General features: G+C 41.3%; 1 long non-coding RNA gene across 1 annotated transcript in view; it reads left to right on the top strand.

Moving 5' to 3' along the window:
* LOC122550074 (uncharacterized) overlaps nt 1-17,126 on the top strand; it is a 69,025-nt gene that overhangs the window by 15,316 nt on the left and 36,583 nt on the right. Inside the window, exon 2 of the long non-coding RNA XR_006311736.2 lies at nt 3,474-3,540. This is a non-coding gene — a long non-coding RNA (uncharacterized LOC122550074). The remainder of the gene's footprint in view (nt 1-3,473; nt 3,541-17,126) is intronic.

Genomic DNA, 17,126 nt, shown 5'->3' with positions numbered 1-17,126 from the left:
CATTCTGTGACTAATAATGGAGCAATAATACCACTAGGGGAGAAAGTGAAGTCTGCAGATGCTGGAGATCAGAGCTGAAAATGTGTTGCTGGAAAAGCGCAGCAGGTCAGGCAGCATCCAGGGAACAGGAGAATCGACGTTTCGGGCATAGGCCCTTCTTCAATAATACCACTAGGCTATTGCTTCCCTAGGGCCCACTCTGAATACAATTAAGTAATTGATAAAAATATACCGGAGGAGATTTTAATCCCTATGGCCATGAAAATATGGTGGAGTTAAATGTAGAGAGGGATGCCTTAGTGCATTGTTCACACTCCTTCACCAATTTTCCCAGTGTCTTTCACTGGGCATCCCTGTTGTCCATCTGAACAAGACAGCAGTCAAATAAATCCATATCATTCTAACACCATATGGGCAAATCATGCCTTTCAGGTGTACTCCGTGGAAGCGGGTGGGCAGTTTGGAAGAATAATGTATTGCTGCTACTCTTGCTGAGATCACAGCCATCCCCATCTCCATCGAAGACACATCTTCCTGTCAGCTTAGTTAAAAGCTGATACAACTAATATTATACCAATGTGGAGCAGAGTTTCTCACCTATATCAGTGGTCAGCTGCTTGGTAATTAAAATACCTCTCATAGTGGCTTAAAACATGTAGGAGGATTTTCCATGCAGACTTCAGGACACTGCTATCAATCTCAAATGGCAGTCAGAAGCCCACACTGTTTGGAGAAATTAACCACCTGTGATTTCCAAATAGTGCCCTGATGGCAAGTTTGCTGCACTGCCCAATTAAGGATGGTTAACATGCTGTTGATAAGGAAGGGCCATTAGGAGTGCTTTAGTTTGGAAGCAGTAGTAGGATACCCTGGCAGGTGCATCCATGAGATGTCAGCATCACTGGCTGGACCAGCATTCAGTATCTGTCCGTGATTGCTTAGAGGCCAGATAAGAATCAACCATGTTGCTATGAATCTGGAGTCACATGTGGGCCAGACCAGGGAAGGACAGCAGATATCTTTCCTAAAGGTGCAGCAACCTTTATTCTGATTTTTATTGAAAAAAAAAATCTACTATGTGCTGTCTTGGCAGGATTCAAAAATGGATTCAATCTGAAATCTTGAAAAAAGACCTCAGCATCTGGATGTCCACTGTGGAGGATGCATCGCCACCCATCATCATAGTCTGTCAGCAGGAGGTCACTTCCAAGCAACTGTCCTGTCTCCTACTGCCTTTGATGACCTACTTCTTGACTGGAAAATCCTAATTGGCCTTTGGCAATTGGCTTCGTGTCCTTTAACTGTGTGCATTGGCTGTCTGCTGCTTGAAGCTCTGATACCCAACCCCATCCTGCCCAGGGAAAATGACCCTGAACAAGGCAGAATTGGCGAACCAACATGCTGACCAGCAGCACAAAATTCTGCATGCCTCTACCCCATTGTATTTGCACAGTGGTAAGTTAGCATTCTGCATAAAAGTTCGTGATGAAGGGCTTTTGCCCAAGACATCGATTCTCCTGCTCCTCCGATGCTACCTGCCTTGTTGTGCTTTTCCAGCACCACACTCTCGACTCTAATCTCTAGCATCTGCAGTCCTCACTTTCGCCCATTCTTCATAAAAAGTCGGCTCTATTAATACTTCAGTTCCATCAATCCTGTGTGGAGTATAATTAATTTGGTTCATCCTGTCAGTACCATAGCACTATCTGACTATTGTGAGTTATACAAAGTGTTCAAATCAGTCTGCTGTGGGAATTCAGAGCTTTAAGTGTCTAAAAAAACAATATGCAAATGAAATGTTGAATCAGTTTACGTAGTTTACTGCACAAGTTTGTTGAGATTTTAGTCCTTTGAGAAAAATGTGTTTCAACAATTTCTGTAATAATAGTAGAGAGCTTTGAATTATTTATCAGAGACTGTCAACATAAACTTTATTCATAAGGATGGAATAAAATGAATATAACCAGACTCCCTATTCACCCTAAATGGTATTTGCTGATGAATTTCCAATCATTATGGCGAGCCATAAGGAATATGAAAGACATACTAGGCTAGCATGTACTTTTCTTTAAATAATTTATTTCCTCATAATCAAAAATATGACACCCTGATAGCAGCTCTTCCATCAACTGCCTTTTAATATACGTTTTTGGAGTTTATTGTTTTCCAATTTGTGTGTGGGTATTTATTTTCTTATCAAGCGGTAGGATTTGAACCGAGGTCACCTGGTCCTGAGGTAGGGACACTATCACTACACCAGAGGACCTATAAATCAACCTGTTCGAATATTTTATGAGACATGTCAGGGGCACGAGAGACTCCAACCTGGATCATCTGACTGGAGATAGGGACATTACCTTTGCAACACATTAGCCAACATTGTTTGTTTGTTTAATGTTTATCCAATTTTATTTCCTGAGGCGACTGAGTCAGATTTGAGAGTATTGCTCCAAAGGTGCTGCTAGGTCTCCAGTGACTATTTCTTCATGGGTGTTTTCAAAATTTGCTGCGAAGTCCAAGCTTTCTCTCATCTGATAGCCATGCACACAATTTCCATCAGAGGCCATCATGGAAGTGGTTAAAAATGGAAAGACAAACTGACTTTTTGGCCTTCCCTCACCCAAAAAAAAATTGAATGCATTTACAGCTTTTTCCATTCTCCCTGGTTAAGGCCAGCTCATTCAAAATAGGCCAAATATCCTATACCAGGTGTTAGACAAATAGAAACATTGGGCAGATGATGTTTCACTGAGGCTCTTTAATACTTGCGAAAGCACAATAATTTTAGAATAGCTGACACAACACATATGTACTTGTAGAGTTTAGGATTCAACTGACATCGATAAATCGAGGCACATTCTGTTTTAGGTTGTCTTTGACATATCTATAAATTGCACTTAGTTAAACAAATTATATGTATGTCCCTTCCAGGGACAGGAGTGCCTAAAAGTCAACAGCTGACGTCTGCCCACTTTCACCCATCCATAATTTCATGCAGTGTAGGCAAGCCATAGGGTGTTACCAGTTGAGGCCCCATCACACCCTTGGATGTTTGTTCCTTGCCTGGCGAGCCATAAGGAATCCCAGCCCCTTTCCTCCCAATCCTCCAGACTCGATGTTCCCTCCCCACCCTGTCACCAGAATTCAGCCTTTTATCTGTGTCCAGGGACGGTACCATTTAGACCTGTAGTGCTGCTCATGGCCACTGCTTTCGATGGTGCTGCTGGGACTGCAGAGCTGCTGACTTATTGGACTGGCTGGCCATTCTCAAAGGGGGGGACTTTCAAACTGATTGAGGAGAGAATGTCGAGTTTAGCATTCAAAAATCGCTAAGTATAGCTGAACAGGTAACCAAAAATGGGTGAGTTTCTGAGGTATATTCAATAATATGTGAAAATTAACAACATAACATTAGTCAAAAAGGAGAAAGTAACTAAGAAATTTGACCCAAACAATTTTTTGAATTTGCTTAGGTCTGAGAAGCTTGTTACAGAAAGAATGATTTGGTGTCATTATCAAATAAAGCAAGAAGTGAAACTGGTAAGAACTTACCTTTAAAAGTAGCAAACGTTTTCTGTTGGATGTTTGGGTGTTTGGTGCTAAGTCCGAGGTTTCCCAGATATCACTCAGAAGTTTGAAGAATCTTAATAAAAAATAAACCCACAATTTTCATAATGCATTTAGATCTATAATTTGTATAAATGCAAAATGATTGACTACACAACTGGCCATTCACCGAGTATGTTGGCTGCTTGTAAACATTGTCCCTTTACATATACTGTCAAACAGTGCTAATGTCTGAAAAAAACCAAAAGGATATTATTATTTTGATCTTAGGACAATGAAGGAGTGATGCTATAGTTCAAAGTTAGGATAGTATATGACTTGGAAGGGCACTTGCAGGTGTTACTGTTCCCAGACATGTGATACCATTGTCCTTCTAGGTGGCAGAGATTGCACATTTAGAAGGTGCTGTCAGATACTTCAGTCTCACAGAGTTGCTGTGGTGCACCTTGTATGTGGTACACGCTGTTGCCACTGTATATCAGAAATGAAGGGAGTAAATATTGATTTGGCCTTTTAAACCACCTTCAAGCAAGCTGCTTTATTCTGGAGCATGTCAAGCCTCTGTATTGTTAGAGTTGCACTTATTAAGACATGGAGAATATTCAATTGCACGCATGTCTTGTGGTTTGTAAATGTTCAGCATGTTTTAATAGGGGAATCAGCAGGTGAGTTCCCCCCTCAGAATTCCCAGTTTACTTTCATAGCCTTAGTATTTATGTAGCTAGTCCAGTTTGGTGTCTGGTCATTGGTAACCCCCAGTATGTTGGTAGTCAATGATAGTCATGCCCTTGAATATCATGGGAAAATGATGAGATTCTTTTCAGTTGAAGTTGATCTTTGTCTGGCACATATGGAGTGAATGTTACTTTCCCATCATCAAGCTAAACCTGGGTACGTTCCACATCTTCCTGCATTTGAACTGCATCACGACCTGAAGAGTTGTGAATGAAGTTGCACAATCATCAGTGACTGATGATTTTAGAGTCATAGAGTCAAAGAGATGTACAGCACGGAAACTTTCATCTGCAGTGCTGTGATAAAGTTTTAACATGAGGAACACCATCTTATCTTTCACATAAGTGCTCTACACTGTTCTGACCTCACTTATTACTTTTAACAACTTCATACCTTACCTAAAACTCACACTTGCTTTTCAATAGGGAGTTTTGACAATACGGAATTGGTGTGTTGAAGTTTCTATCATTGCAAAGTTTAGTAGAAGAGTTCTGTGGTCCGTATCCTTGAGAGCAACATTTTTTTTCTCTGCCAGGTTCCAGGGCTGCTGAAGTTTGTTGAACTTTTTCATGCATCCTTTTCTATCTGCCCACTCCATATCTCCGTATTTCATACTTCAATGGACTGTGGGTGTTGTTGTGAAGGCCAGCATTTGCTGCTATGTTTGAATAGGTCTTTTATTTATTTCATAAGAACTTCCTAAAAAAAAAGCAGGCAATCGAGCCTGCCCTGCAATTTGCTGAGAGACGTCAGAAAATTATATGATAAAATATTCAACAGGTCATTAAAACACACAAAATAATGAACGTGTGCAAGCTTAATGAAATACCTGAAACTTAATTGATGTTTTATTGAGAAAATCTTGATAATTCTCTGATAAGGTGACTAACTTAAAGGACTGTCATGGTATTTTTCAAAATAGATTAGTCATTTAGGGGTTGTTGCTTCATAGTTTGCAATTTGTGATTCATACCCTTTGTTCATACAGTCATAGAATCCTAGAGATGTACAGCATGGAAACAGATCCTTCAGTCCAACCAGTCCATACCGACCAGATATCTTAACTCAATCTAGTCCCACCTGCCAGCACCCAGCCCATATCCCTCCAAACCCTTCCTATTCATATACCCATCCAAATCCTTTTAAATATTGCAATTATACCAGCCTCCACCACTTCCTCTGGCAGCTCATTCCATACACGTACCACCCTCTGCGTGAAAAAAGTTGCCCCTTAGGTCTCTTTTATATATTTTCCCTCTCACCCTAAATCTATGCCCTCTAGTTCTGGACTCCCCAACCCCAGGGAAAAGACTTTGTCTATTTACCCTATCCGTGCCCCTCATAATTTTGTAAACCTCTATAAAGTCACCCCTCAGCCTCCGATGCTCCAGGGAAAACAGCCCCAGCCTATTCAGTCTCTCCCTAGAGCTCAAATCCTCCAACCCTGGCAACGTCCTTGTAAATCTTTTCTGAACCCTTTCAAGTTTCACAACATCTTCCCGAAAGGAAGGAGACCAGAATTGCACGCAATATTCCAACAGTGGCCTAACCAATGTCCTGTATAGCCGCAACATGATCTCCCAACTCCTGTACTCAATACTCTGACCAATAAATGAAAGCAAGCCAAAAGCCTTCTTCACTATCCTATCTACCTACGACTCCACTTTCAAGGAGCTATGAACCTGCACTCCAAGGTCTCTTTGTTCAGCAATACTCCGTAGGACCTTACCATGACGTGTATAAGTCCTACTAAGATTTGCTTTCCCAAAATGCAGCATCTCGCATTTATCTGAATTAAACTCCATCTGCCACTTCTCAGCCCATTGGTCCATCTGGTCAAGATCCTGTTGTAATCTGAGGTAACCTTCTTCGCTGTCCACTACACCTCCAATTTTGGTATCATCTGCAAACTTACTAACTCTACCTCTTACGCTCCCAATCAAATTATTTATGTAATTGACAAAAAGTAGAGGACGCAGCACTGATCCTTGTGGCATTCCATTGGTCACAGGCCTCCAGTCTGAAAAACAACCCTCCACCGCCAACCTCTGTCTTCTACCTTTGAGCCAGTTCTGTATCCAAATGGCTAGTTCCCCCTCTATTCTGTGAGATCTAACCTTGCTAATCAATCTCCCATGGGGAACCTTGTCGAACGCCTTACCTGAAATCCATATAGATCACATCTACCACTCTGCCCTCATCAATCCTCTTTGTTACTTCCTCTAAAAACTCAACCAAGGTTGTGAGAAATGATTTCGCATGCACAAAGCCATGTTGACTATCCCTAATCAGTCTTTGCCTTTCCAAGTACATGTATATCCTGTCCCTCAGGATTCCCTCCATCAACTTGCCCACCACCAACGTCAGGCTCACTGGTCTATAGTTACCTGGCTTGTCCTTACCACCCTTCTTAAATAGTGGCACCACGTTAGCCAACCTCCAGTCTTCTGGCACCTCACCTGTGACTATCAATGATACAAATATCTCAGCAAGATGCCCAGCAATGACTTCACTAGCTTCCCACAGAGTTGTAGGGTACACCTGATCAGATCCTGTGGATTTATCCACCTTTATGCGTTTTAAGCTATCCAGCACTTGCTCCTCTGTAATTTGGACATTTTGCAATGTGGCACCATCTATTTCCCTACATTCTATATCTTCCATATCCTTTTCCACAGTAAATACTGATGCACAATTCTCATTCAGTATCTCCCCCATTTTCTGCGGCTCCACACAAAGGCCACCTTGCTGATCTTTGAGGGGCCCTATTTCCTCCCTAGTTACCCTTTTGTCCTTAATGTATTTGTAAAAACCCTTTGGATTCTCCTTAATTCTATTTGCCAAAGTTATCTTTTTGCCCTCCTGATTTCCCTCTTAAGTATATTCCTACTTTCTCTCTATATTTCAGTATAGGTGTATTGTTTTAAGATATCCTGCACATTCTGTTTCATAAAGCTGAGATGTTATGTGATGCACAATGTATTATTCAGTTTGTAAGATGAAACCATGACCTATATCTACAATCTCCAACTATTAGGTAAACAGAGCTGCAGATCATTCAGGATTACGTTAATTGTTAATCAGGAAAATTTGTTGAAAGAAAACAGAATATTTAAGAAAGGCTCAACAGATCTGGCACCAACTATAGGGGAATAAAATGTTTTGAGCCTTTCATCAGAATGAGACAACATTAGAAATGTAACAGTATTGAAATAAGTACAGAGGAAGTGAAGGGGGGGGGTGGGGGTGGTGGGGTGGTGTTGAAAGAACAAAGAAGTCTGGGTCAGGGTGGACAGCAGGAGAAATTAAATGACAATGAGGGTGATGGTACAAGGCAAAAGGGAAGGTAATGGACCAAGTGAAGAAACGAAATTGGGTTTAGAAGATCTGCAAATAACAATAGGTAAATCATTAACAGCAGCTGCTCTCTGAAACATTTAATGCCAGTGGATATGTTCCGAAATGGTTGATCCTACTGTGCGTTTGGAAGGCTGCAAAATGCTTAATCAGAAGATGAGGTATTGTACTGTGAGTTTACTTTAAGCCTTCGTAACAGAGAGTAGGAGATCATGGATAGAGAAATCAGACTAGGATTGGGTGGTGAATTGAAACAACAGTTGATCAGAGGCTCCCGGTCACACTTGCAAAGTGTTCAACAAAGTGATCACTCAATCTGCATGCAGTCTCCTCAATAAAGAGAAGACTATATTGTGAGCAGTAAATAGAACTTAGTAAGTCGATAGATTACAGAAATCATTCATTTATTTGGAAGGAGAGATTGGATCACTGGACCTCACCTGTTATAATGACATTACCAAAAATATTTTGCTCCCCTTTTTCAGCATTCCAAAGGGACCCCATGGCACCATGGTCCATTCCTTAATAACTCCTAAACTCCCTTGCCTTTCCATGACACTTTCCCGTGCAAACACAGGAGAAGTAACACCACCCTTTTATAACTTCCTTTCCAACATCCAAGGCTCCAAACAATCTTCTGAGGTCAAAAAACAATTTGCTTGTTTTCAATCTTGTATATTGTATTTGCTGCTCACAATGCAATCTCCTTTACAATAGAAAACTCAGGTGCATATTAGGAGACCAATTTGAAGACCAATTCAACCTGACAATGTGAGCCTGACCTTTTACTTATTTCTCATTTTAATTCTCCACCAAATTCCATTCTGACCAAACTATGCATTTAAAATCCATATTGGTTTCAACTCTAACTGAAAAAAAATTAAGTAACTGTCATTTTCTGTTTTTCATCTCTTAGTTTGTAACAAAGTGTAAAGCGCCATTTTTATAAATGTACTAGCAGAGCTGATTTGACAATTAATCAGAGCATAAGTTGCTATCAAGCGTAAGGCTTTTATTCTGTTTAACAATGAATACTACTCAGTGCACATTATGATTTGTGATGTTTTGAAATGTTAAATTTAATTTTTTGTGTATTCATTAAATGAAATGTCTTCTAAGTTTCTAGGAGTTAAGTGTTGGTTTCCTTAGATAAATAAATACCCCTATCACATAAATAAGGATATAAGTGCATCAGTGAATTAGCAGGATCAGACAGAAGCCTAAGTTGAAGCCCTGGCTAAATTTAACTGCTAGGCCTCACTGGGACTTTCCACAGGATTTTCATACAACTAAGTGGCTTTCTTGGCCATTTTTGAAGGTTGCTATTAGTCGCCCACATTACTGCTGGGCCATATGTTGTACCACTCTGGGCTACCGTGCTGGAAATTGAGTCCCAAATGTTAAAATGTTTATCAAAGTACCTTAAGTCCTCAACTTATCTGTCTGATAGACTCCGGTTAACTGCAAATATGGACCATCTTTCTGTCCTTAACAAATACCATAATGTATTACAAACAAATGGAGTCTAACTACAGGTAATCAGCTGTAATCTGCAGATATATAATTACTAGTTAGAACTCCCTTCAACCACACAGACGTACAGGCAGACAAAAACAAATGGTGTAATGGATTGTGGGTGAGGGGTGGACTAAATACCATGGAAAGGGACTCCTTTGTTTCTCAAGTCATTCGTTCCATGAGCTGCTTCTTTGAGTTCTTTCACTGTACCATACACATCCACAAACTGTATAAGGAACCAATCAGCGAACGTTAATTGGATTGATGACCTTTGACACCAAAGACTGGTGTGTGCAATTGTGACCAATCAGCTACTTACGGCTGGCCAAATCTTATTTTGTACACACACCCTGGTGTCGTGCCATCTATTTACATCTTGAAGTAATTGTAACAAGCTCTGCCAGGTGGACCTCATAGAATATGAGTTCCCTGATTAGACCAGATTAACAGCCCCAATCAGGGGTCCCTTGCTGATAGATAAAAAGAAGAATGTTAGACATTCTGTTCTCTCTGAGAGCTAACTCTGAGGGAACTGGACCAATGTCAAAGACTTTCCATGCATCAATAAAGGGTGACTTGGTGACGGGATACCCCAGCCTCTGTGGAGTTATTTCACTGACGACAAGAATAAAGCATGCCTCTGAAGGGACTTGCTCAAAAGAGTCGTCTTTGAGTTGGGGTGAGTATTTCTGACATCATGCTGTTATTTGGGAAGCTTGACCCTGTTTGACCCTGCCATCAAAGACTGTATGTGGAAAGAATGCATTATTTCCCCAGTTGGCAAATGACATTGGGGCAAATGAAAACCAATGAGTAATTCTTCTGATAGCTTGTGGACCTGTAGCTTTTTCAGTTATCAGGAGCCCAACTTTCCCTGAGGCACCAGCTACTAAAACCTTTCAAGAGTTGACAGGTTTAGTTAAGGAATAATCGACTCCAAGCCTCCTCTAATTCTGAGATGCTATTGTTTTTACTCAGCAATTCGAGGGGAATCCATTTCGTGATATTTGACCAGGCTAAGATGACTAGCAGATGCATTTGACTTTGGTTTAAATCTTAATGAGACGCTGAGAGACCATTTGGTATGTGGGATCAATGATGTAACTATGCAAAGCACCAACTAGCTGAAGCACAATTGGACTTCAAACTGGCACTACAATTAGCTTTATCATTGGAAAATGTGGCAAGTGGAGCATATGAGTTGCAGGGTATTCCAATGGAAGTGGACACATTCGTCACTCCTACTGAGATTGGGAAACACCACTTGATTGAAGGCAATTGCATAGCCTCCTTCAGGATATATCCTGAATAGACAGACTCTAGGCATCCACTCAAAGGTGGTGGTATGTACATAGAGTTCATTCATCAAATATGGGAATGATAATGGAAAAACTGTCTGCATCTTTTGCAAATACACTGACTCCTGGAAGTGTTAGTCACAGATGGCCAGCATTTACCAACAGGGAGCTTACGTATTTCCTAAAATCGAATGGGATTCGACGTGTAAGGACAGCTCTGTACCATCTGTCATTCAAGGACCTGACAGAAAGAGCAGTCCAAATTTTGCTGACAAGCTTGAAGAAAAAGCCTACAGCTTCACTAGAACCAACTGTCCCAGTTCCTATATAATTAAAGGAACAGCTCTCATTCAACTACAGGAACACCAATGCCATACACAAGACTGCACTAAGCCAGAGCAACAGTTTACTTTAGGGGGACAAAGTTTTGTGTAGGAACTACAGAAATGACCCTGTATGGGTAAGAGACTTGGTTGATACAAGGTCATGACAAGTGATGTTTAAAGTTCGGGTAGGAGCGACAGTCCTGAACACGCACGTGGACCATCTGAAAACCACAGACTTGCAAATGGTGTGGGGGCCAAACAGACTCTGCTCCTCGAAACAGTGAGAAAGGCAATGTTCTCCCTCTCCATAAGCGTTGAAGAGACCTCTGATTCTGAGATGGGCATAGTGCATTTTGCTGCATCAATGCTTTTGCCACGGGAAAAAGGGAGTGAACCTTTCCCAAGACACTCCAAGCGCAAAGGTTTCCAGATACCGTGATGGCATTTGAATCATGTCTTTGGACCACCTATCCAATAACATACGCCGTTTGCTTATCTACCTGGTTTCCCCAATTTGTAACAAGGACATTGGCCTGATTTGTGTTTCATTCTGGTAGTGCATTCAACAGGCACTGTTCTGTTTGAAAATATTTCTTTTATTCTCTGTCTTCAATTTCTTGCATTTAATTTAAAGTTTTACAGAACACTTAATCACACATAGCTTATTGCTGTATAATTGCTGTTTTTGTGAGATGATTTTTCATAACAGGTTACATTTGACTACATCTGCACTGGATAATCTCCATTGCCTCCATATTAGATTAGATTAGATTAGATTAGATTACATTACAGTGTGGAAACAGGCCCTTCGGCCCAACAAGTCCACACCGACCCGCCGAAGCGCAACCCACCCATACCCCTACATTTACCCCTTACTTAACACTACGGGCAATTTAGCATGGCCAATTCACCTAACCTGCACATCTTTGGACTGTGGGAGGAAATCTTCCTATGATATAGAGTCCAAAACTGCCTATAGTACATTAGCTATTGTTTGACCAAGGTTCTTAGATTCACCATTACAACTCAACTTCTTGTCTATTAAACTCCATTGAGGTGCCATTGATAACACAGAGGAAACTAACCCTGGTGCTTAAATGTCTCAGGAGGCTTTAGAAGAGAAAGGACCGGCATATGTCCTCTGAATCGGAGAGGGAGGGATGTAGTGATTGTAATGAGGTCAGCCACGTGGACATCATAGAATATGAGTTAGGAGCAAATTACTACAGATGCTGGAATCTGAACCAAAAACAATAAAATTGCTGGAAATCACGGGGGGTCAGGCAGCATCCACAAAGAGAGAGCAAGCTTTTGCTTCAAGTCTCGATGACTCTTCATCAGAGCTAGAGAACTCTGAATAGAATCATAGAGTCATAGAGATTCTGCCTTTCTTAGCTTGTCCAGTGTAAACACTGTATTTTGTTAATTTACTTGATTTACTAGATTGGGTTGGGATATCTGGCCGGCATGGACTGGTTGGACTGAAGGGTCTGTTTCCATGCTGTATATCTCTATGACTGGGAAAAGAATTGCTGTACTCTTCAAAAGCAAGTTACTGAAACTCATTAAGTTATATTTAGTGTTACTTTACAAGCAGTGACAGAAAGTGTGAAAAGAGTTCCTTGATTGGGGCTGTTAATTTGGGCCAATCAGGGACTCCTGGCTGACAGACATAAAGAGGAGTGTCAAAATGAAACAAAAGAGGAGTGACAGACATTCTGACACTCTGGGAGCTGGCTGTGAGGGAGCTGGCGCAGTATCAAGGGCTTTTCGTGAATAAATAAAGGGTGACTTGCCAATGGAATACCGGCACCTGTGGAGTTATTTCACACTTTCTGTCACTGCTTGTAAAGTAACACTAAATATAACTTAATGAGTTCAGTAACTTGCTTCTGAAGAGTACAGCAATTCTTTCCCCAGTCATAGAGTCATAGAGATGTACAGCATGGAAACAGACCCTTCGGTCCAACCTGTCCATGCCAACCAGATATCCCAACCCAATCTAGTCCCACCTGCCAGCACCCGGCCCATATCCCTCCAAACCCTTCCTATTCATAGACCCATCCAAATGCCTCTTAAATGTTGCAATTGTACCAGCCTCCACCACATCCTCTGGCAGCTCATTCCATACACGTATCACCCTCTGCGTGAAAAAGTTGCCCCTTAGGTCTCTTTTATATCTTTCCCCTCTCACACTAAACCTATGCCCTCTAGTTCTGGACTCCCCGACCCCACAGTCCATTGCTGTAAAACTGTCCTTTTCTGAATTCAGATTAGAATCACAACTGAAGTAAAATAACAAAATGCAGTCTTTACACTGGACAAGCTAAGAAAGGCAGATTTGTTTCCATGAAGGATATTAATAAACTAGGTGAGTTTTTATGACAATCCAGTAGTTTTGTGGTTACTATTACAAATATTATTATTCCATTCGAGGCATATCTGGCAAGGGTACCTGGCAATCTTCAATTGCTGGCATCAAGTTGTTGCTGTTCTGTAGAAACATGGAACTCCCCTTTAAGAACAGTATTCATACCTGTTAATGCAAATATATGAACTTGCAACATAGAAGGTGGCATGTGACAGAGAGCAACAGGAGGACAAGCACAGCTCCCCGTTATGAGCCAGTGCTGGGCAGCCTGTGAACAGATATTACGAGGACTGAGCACACAAATATTGATCTTGCCAGCAACTGTCTCATCCAATGAAAGAAAGAGTGCAAAGAAGAGGTCATGGCTGCTGACAGCACTCGAGGGATTGGTGATGGGAGAATGTGCATACTTCAGTCTTGTTCTCTCTTCCCACTTCTCCCTCATCACATGGTCCCTGCTGACACATAAAGATAGTGTAAGCACACATTTTCACTACAACGCAATTCTTGTCTCGTTTCATTTCACTTACCAAGAACTAGGACCTTTCCAGTCAAAGGGAAAAAAAATGAAAGAAACAGTGAAGATGAGGAGACAACATCAGTCAATCTCACAATCACAGTCACCTACCCAGAAACTACCACTGCACACGACTTAGAGGCTAGGATAGAAGAGGGCAATCCATGATGTAATGTAGCTCCCTCTGTAATGCACAAAGCTAATGAACAGCCTGACTAAAGTTGGTTGCTTGCAGCATTTATTTGGAAGTGATGGCAGCATCAAGTTAAGATGCTATTTTCAATGTAGAGCTAGGTTTACTGGTGACGGCAAGGGTCCCACAACAGGCCTGAAAGTAAGGAAGCAAACTCTTTTCAGTGGCTGGTGTGAACAGGATCACACCCTGCCAACGGCTGCTAATTAATTGGCTACAACTTGGGACAGTCATCTGCCTGGAGACCTCCTATCCAGGCTGAGAGGCAGCAGTTCAGCATCCTCACCTGGGATGGTGGCCACAGTAACATGTCAGCAGTGACCAAAAGATGCCTTTAATTGGCCTCTGGGTATAAGGGTCACCTGCTACTTGTAAAATGACATGGCGGCAGGAAGACAGCAAACATTTAACTTGGCATTTTATAATGTGGAGGAGCCAGTGTTGGACTGAGGTGGACAAAGTTAAAAATCACACAACATCAGGATGAAGGAGCAGTGCTCTGAAAGCTAGTGCTTCCAAATAAACCTGTTGGTCTATAACCTGGTGTTGTGTGATTTTTAACTCTGCAATTCTATAGGCCTTCCCATCCTGTGTTTCTCACCCCTCATCCCTCAGGAGTGGGTAAAATCTAGTCCATAAAGATCAACCCTGGAGTGATTACATCCCATAATCCCCAGGTCCATTTTAACAAGTTATTCAATTTAACCCTCAGTTTCTATGACGTTGTATATGAAATCTTCAGTCTTCTAGCCAATTTTCACATCAAATGTGATTATTATGTATAAAATAGAGAAGGGAAGGCAATCCTTTGATTCTGCTTGTTTCTAATCTGGAATTTACTGCTACTTTCTAATCTATAAACCAGCCCCATTAAACAGCAATTAAACATTGATCGCCCTGCAGCTGTACTTACTTCAAGAAATTAGGTTTTGTGGTTTTAAAGGAGAGGCCAATGTAAATATACTGTTCATCAGCTTTAACAGAATAATAGATTGTGTATGATATAATGCTTCTGTCATTTTCAACAGCCAATCATCTGATTTACCACGAACACTGCTTTGAAAGATTCATTAGTTTAAATCAAATGTTCATTGGAGTGACTGAACTGTGGCTCTACTATCGATAAGACTTCAAGATCCAGTGAATAGAAGCTGCAACCCATGTTCTATTTGGAAGTTGCACTCCTTCAGATTCTACAACCCAGTTGATCAAAAGAGAATGTGTGCAAAGATTTGATATTGTAGTCAAATTGGGTTTATATTTTGATGCCAAAGCATTGGGGAAGTCTTCCAATTTCCAAAAATGATTGGATATTGGAATATTTCTTCCAATCAAAGTGCAATAATTTTGTCCCCTTTATGTCCTGACATTGGAGGGGCTCTTGGAGTGCAGTGATACATCTGACCAATAAGGCCCACCTGCTCCAATAGTGTGTCATAACACATCTGACCCAGTTGGTTAAAAGTATGTATACTGGCATTGCAAGCTGTTCAGGGAGGTTCACTGGGTTGTGCATGGGAATGGAGGGGTTTTCCTAAGAGGAGAGATTCTGTTGGTTGGGCCTGCACTGATTGGAGTGTGAAAGAATGAGAATCGACCTTATTAATGATATGGGGGAGCCGGTGTTGTCTGGGGTGGACAAAGTTGAAAATCACACAATACCACGTTATAGTCCAAGTTTATTTGGAAGTATAAACTTTCAGAGCGCTGCTCCATTGTCAGGTAGGTAGTGGGGGAGGATCATAGGACAAAGAATTTATAGTAAAAGATCAAAGTGTCATACAACTGATGCGATTCATTGAACAAACCTAGATTGCTGTTCAGTCTTTAATCATTTAGAATGGGATTGCTGGTTTTGGTTTGTTCATACGTAAATCCCAGAACTTCTTTCAAGTCACTTTTCAAGATAACTTAAGGCTTTATTAAAGAAAAAGTGACATCTCAGCTCAGACATTGCATTAAAGGTGTGAGGTTAGAGTCTGTATCCCAACCTTGAATCAGATTGGTTCTATTTCCAAAGTAGGAATTGATAAAAAGTCACATAGACTGACTGCCTACAGATTGTGTGCTTTATGAACAAAATAGAATGCATGTGCAAATGCAATTTTATTCTATTGATGTACGTGTGTGCGCGCATATGGGGGGAGAAACTGAGAGTGTGTGCGTCTGTGTGTGTGTGTGTGTGTCTGAGAGAGAGGGGGAGAATTTTTGAGTGTGTGTACGCAAATATGATGGAGTATATGTCTGATGAGGGTGTGCATGTGAGTGTGTGTGCGTGCGTGTCTGGGAGAAAGCGTGTGCATGATAGAGGGTCTGTGTGTGCGTACATACTTGTGTGTATGTGAAGTGTGTAGTGTAGTGGGGTCACCTGCAATGTGAGATGAACCCGAGATCCCGCTTGAGGCCATCCTCATGCGTACCACGCAGCATCCATCCATCTGTTGTCGTAGTGTCTACTCGGTCTCGCCAATGTACCATGCCTTGGGACATTCTTGCCTGCAGCATAAGAGATACACAACATTGGCGGAGTCACCTGCCTTGAACGTGGTGGGTGGTGTCCCCACATGTAACGGTAGTATCCATGTTGACACTATGACACATCTTGCAGTGGTTGCCACAACACGGTTGTGATTGTACCAGTCTGACTCAAGACAAACTCTAACCTCACACCTTTAATGCATTGTCTGAGCTGAGATGTCACTTATTTTTAATAAATCGTTGTTACCTCAGGAATGTGACTTGAAAAAAGGTTTGGGATTTACATATTAATGAATCGAAACCTGCAACCCATTCTAAGTGACTAATGACCAGATTTGCAGATCTAGACCAGCAATCCAGATTTGTTCAATACATTGGATCTGTTGTATGACACTTTGATCTTTTAATATAAATTCTGTGTCCTGTCCCACTAGCTACCTGATGAAGGAGCAGTGCTCCGAAGACTTGTACTTCCAAATAAACCTTTTAGACTATAACCTGGTATTGTGTGATTTCGACCTTATTAAAACATGCTAAGATTCTTTGGGGCTTGACGGTACATTCTGAGAAATTGTTTCCCCTTGTGGGACAGTCAGAGACCAGAGGCCACCACTTCAGTCTAGGGGGTTTGTCCAGTCCAGATAGAGATGTGTAGGATTTTTTCTTCAGAGGGAAGGGACTCTGTGGAAGTCTTTTACTGCAGAAAGCTGTTGAATGCAGAACAATATGTATACTCGGAACTGAGGAAAACATTTTTAATTAATAA

Source organism: Chiloscyllium plagiosum, unplaced genomic scaffold, assembly GCF_037043375.1.
Source record: "Chiloscyllium plagiosum isolate Xiang-an unplaced genomic scaffold, Cpla_swu_hap1 HiC_scaffold_5, whole genome shotgun sequence".
Lineage (NCBI taxonomy): Eukaryota > Metazoa > Chordata > Chondrichthyes > Orectolobiformes > Hemiscylliidae > Chiloscyllium > Chiloscyllium plagiosum.
The sequence above is the reverse complement of the archived record's forward strand: the minus strand, read 5'-3'. Positions and strand labels throughout refer to the sequence as shown.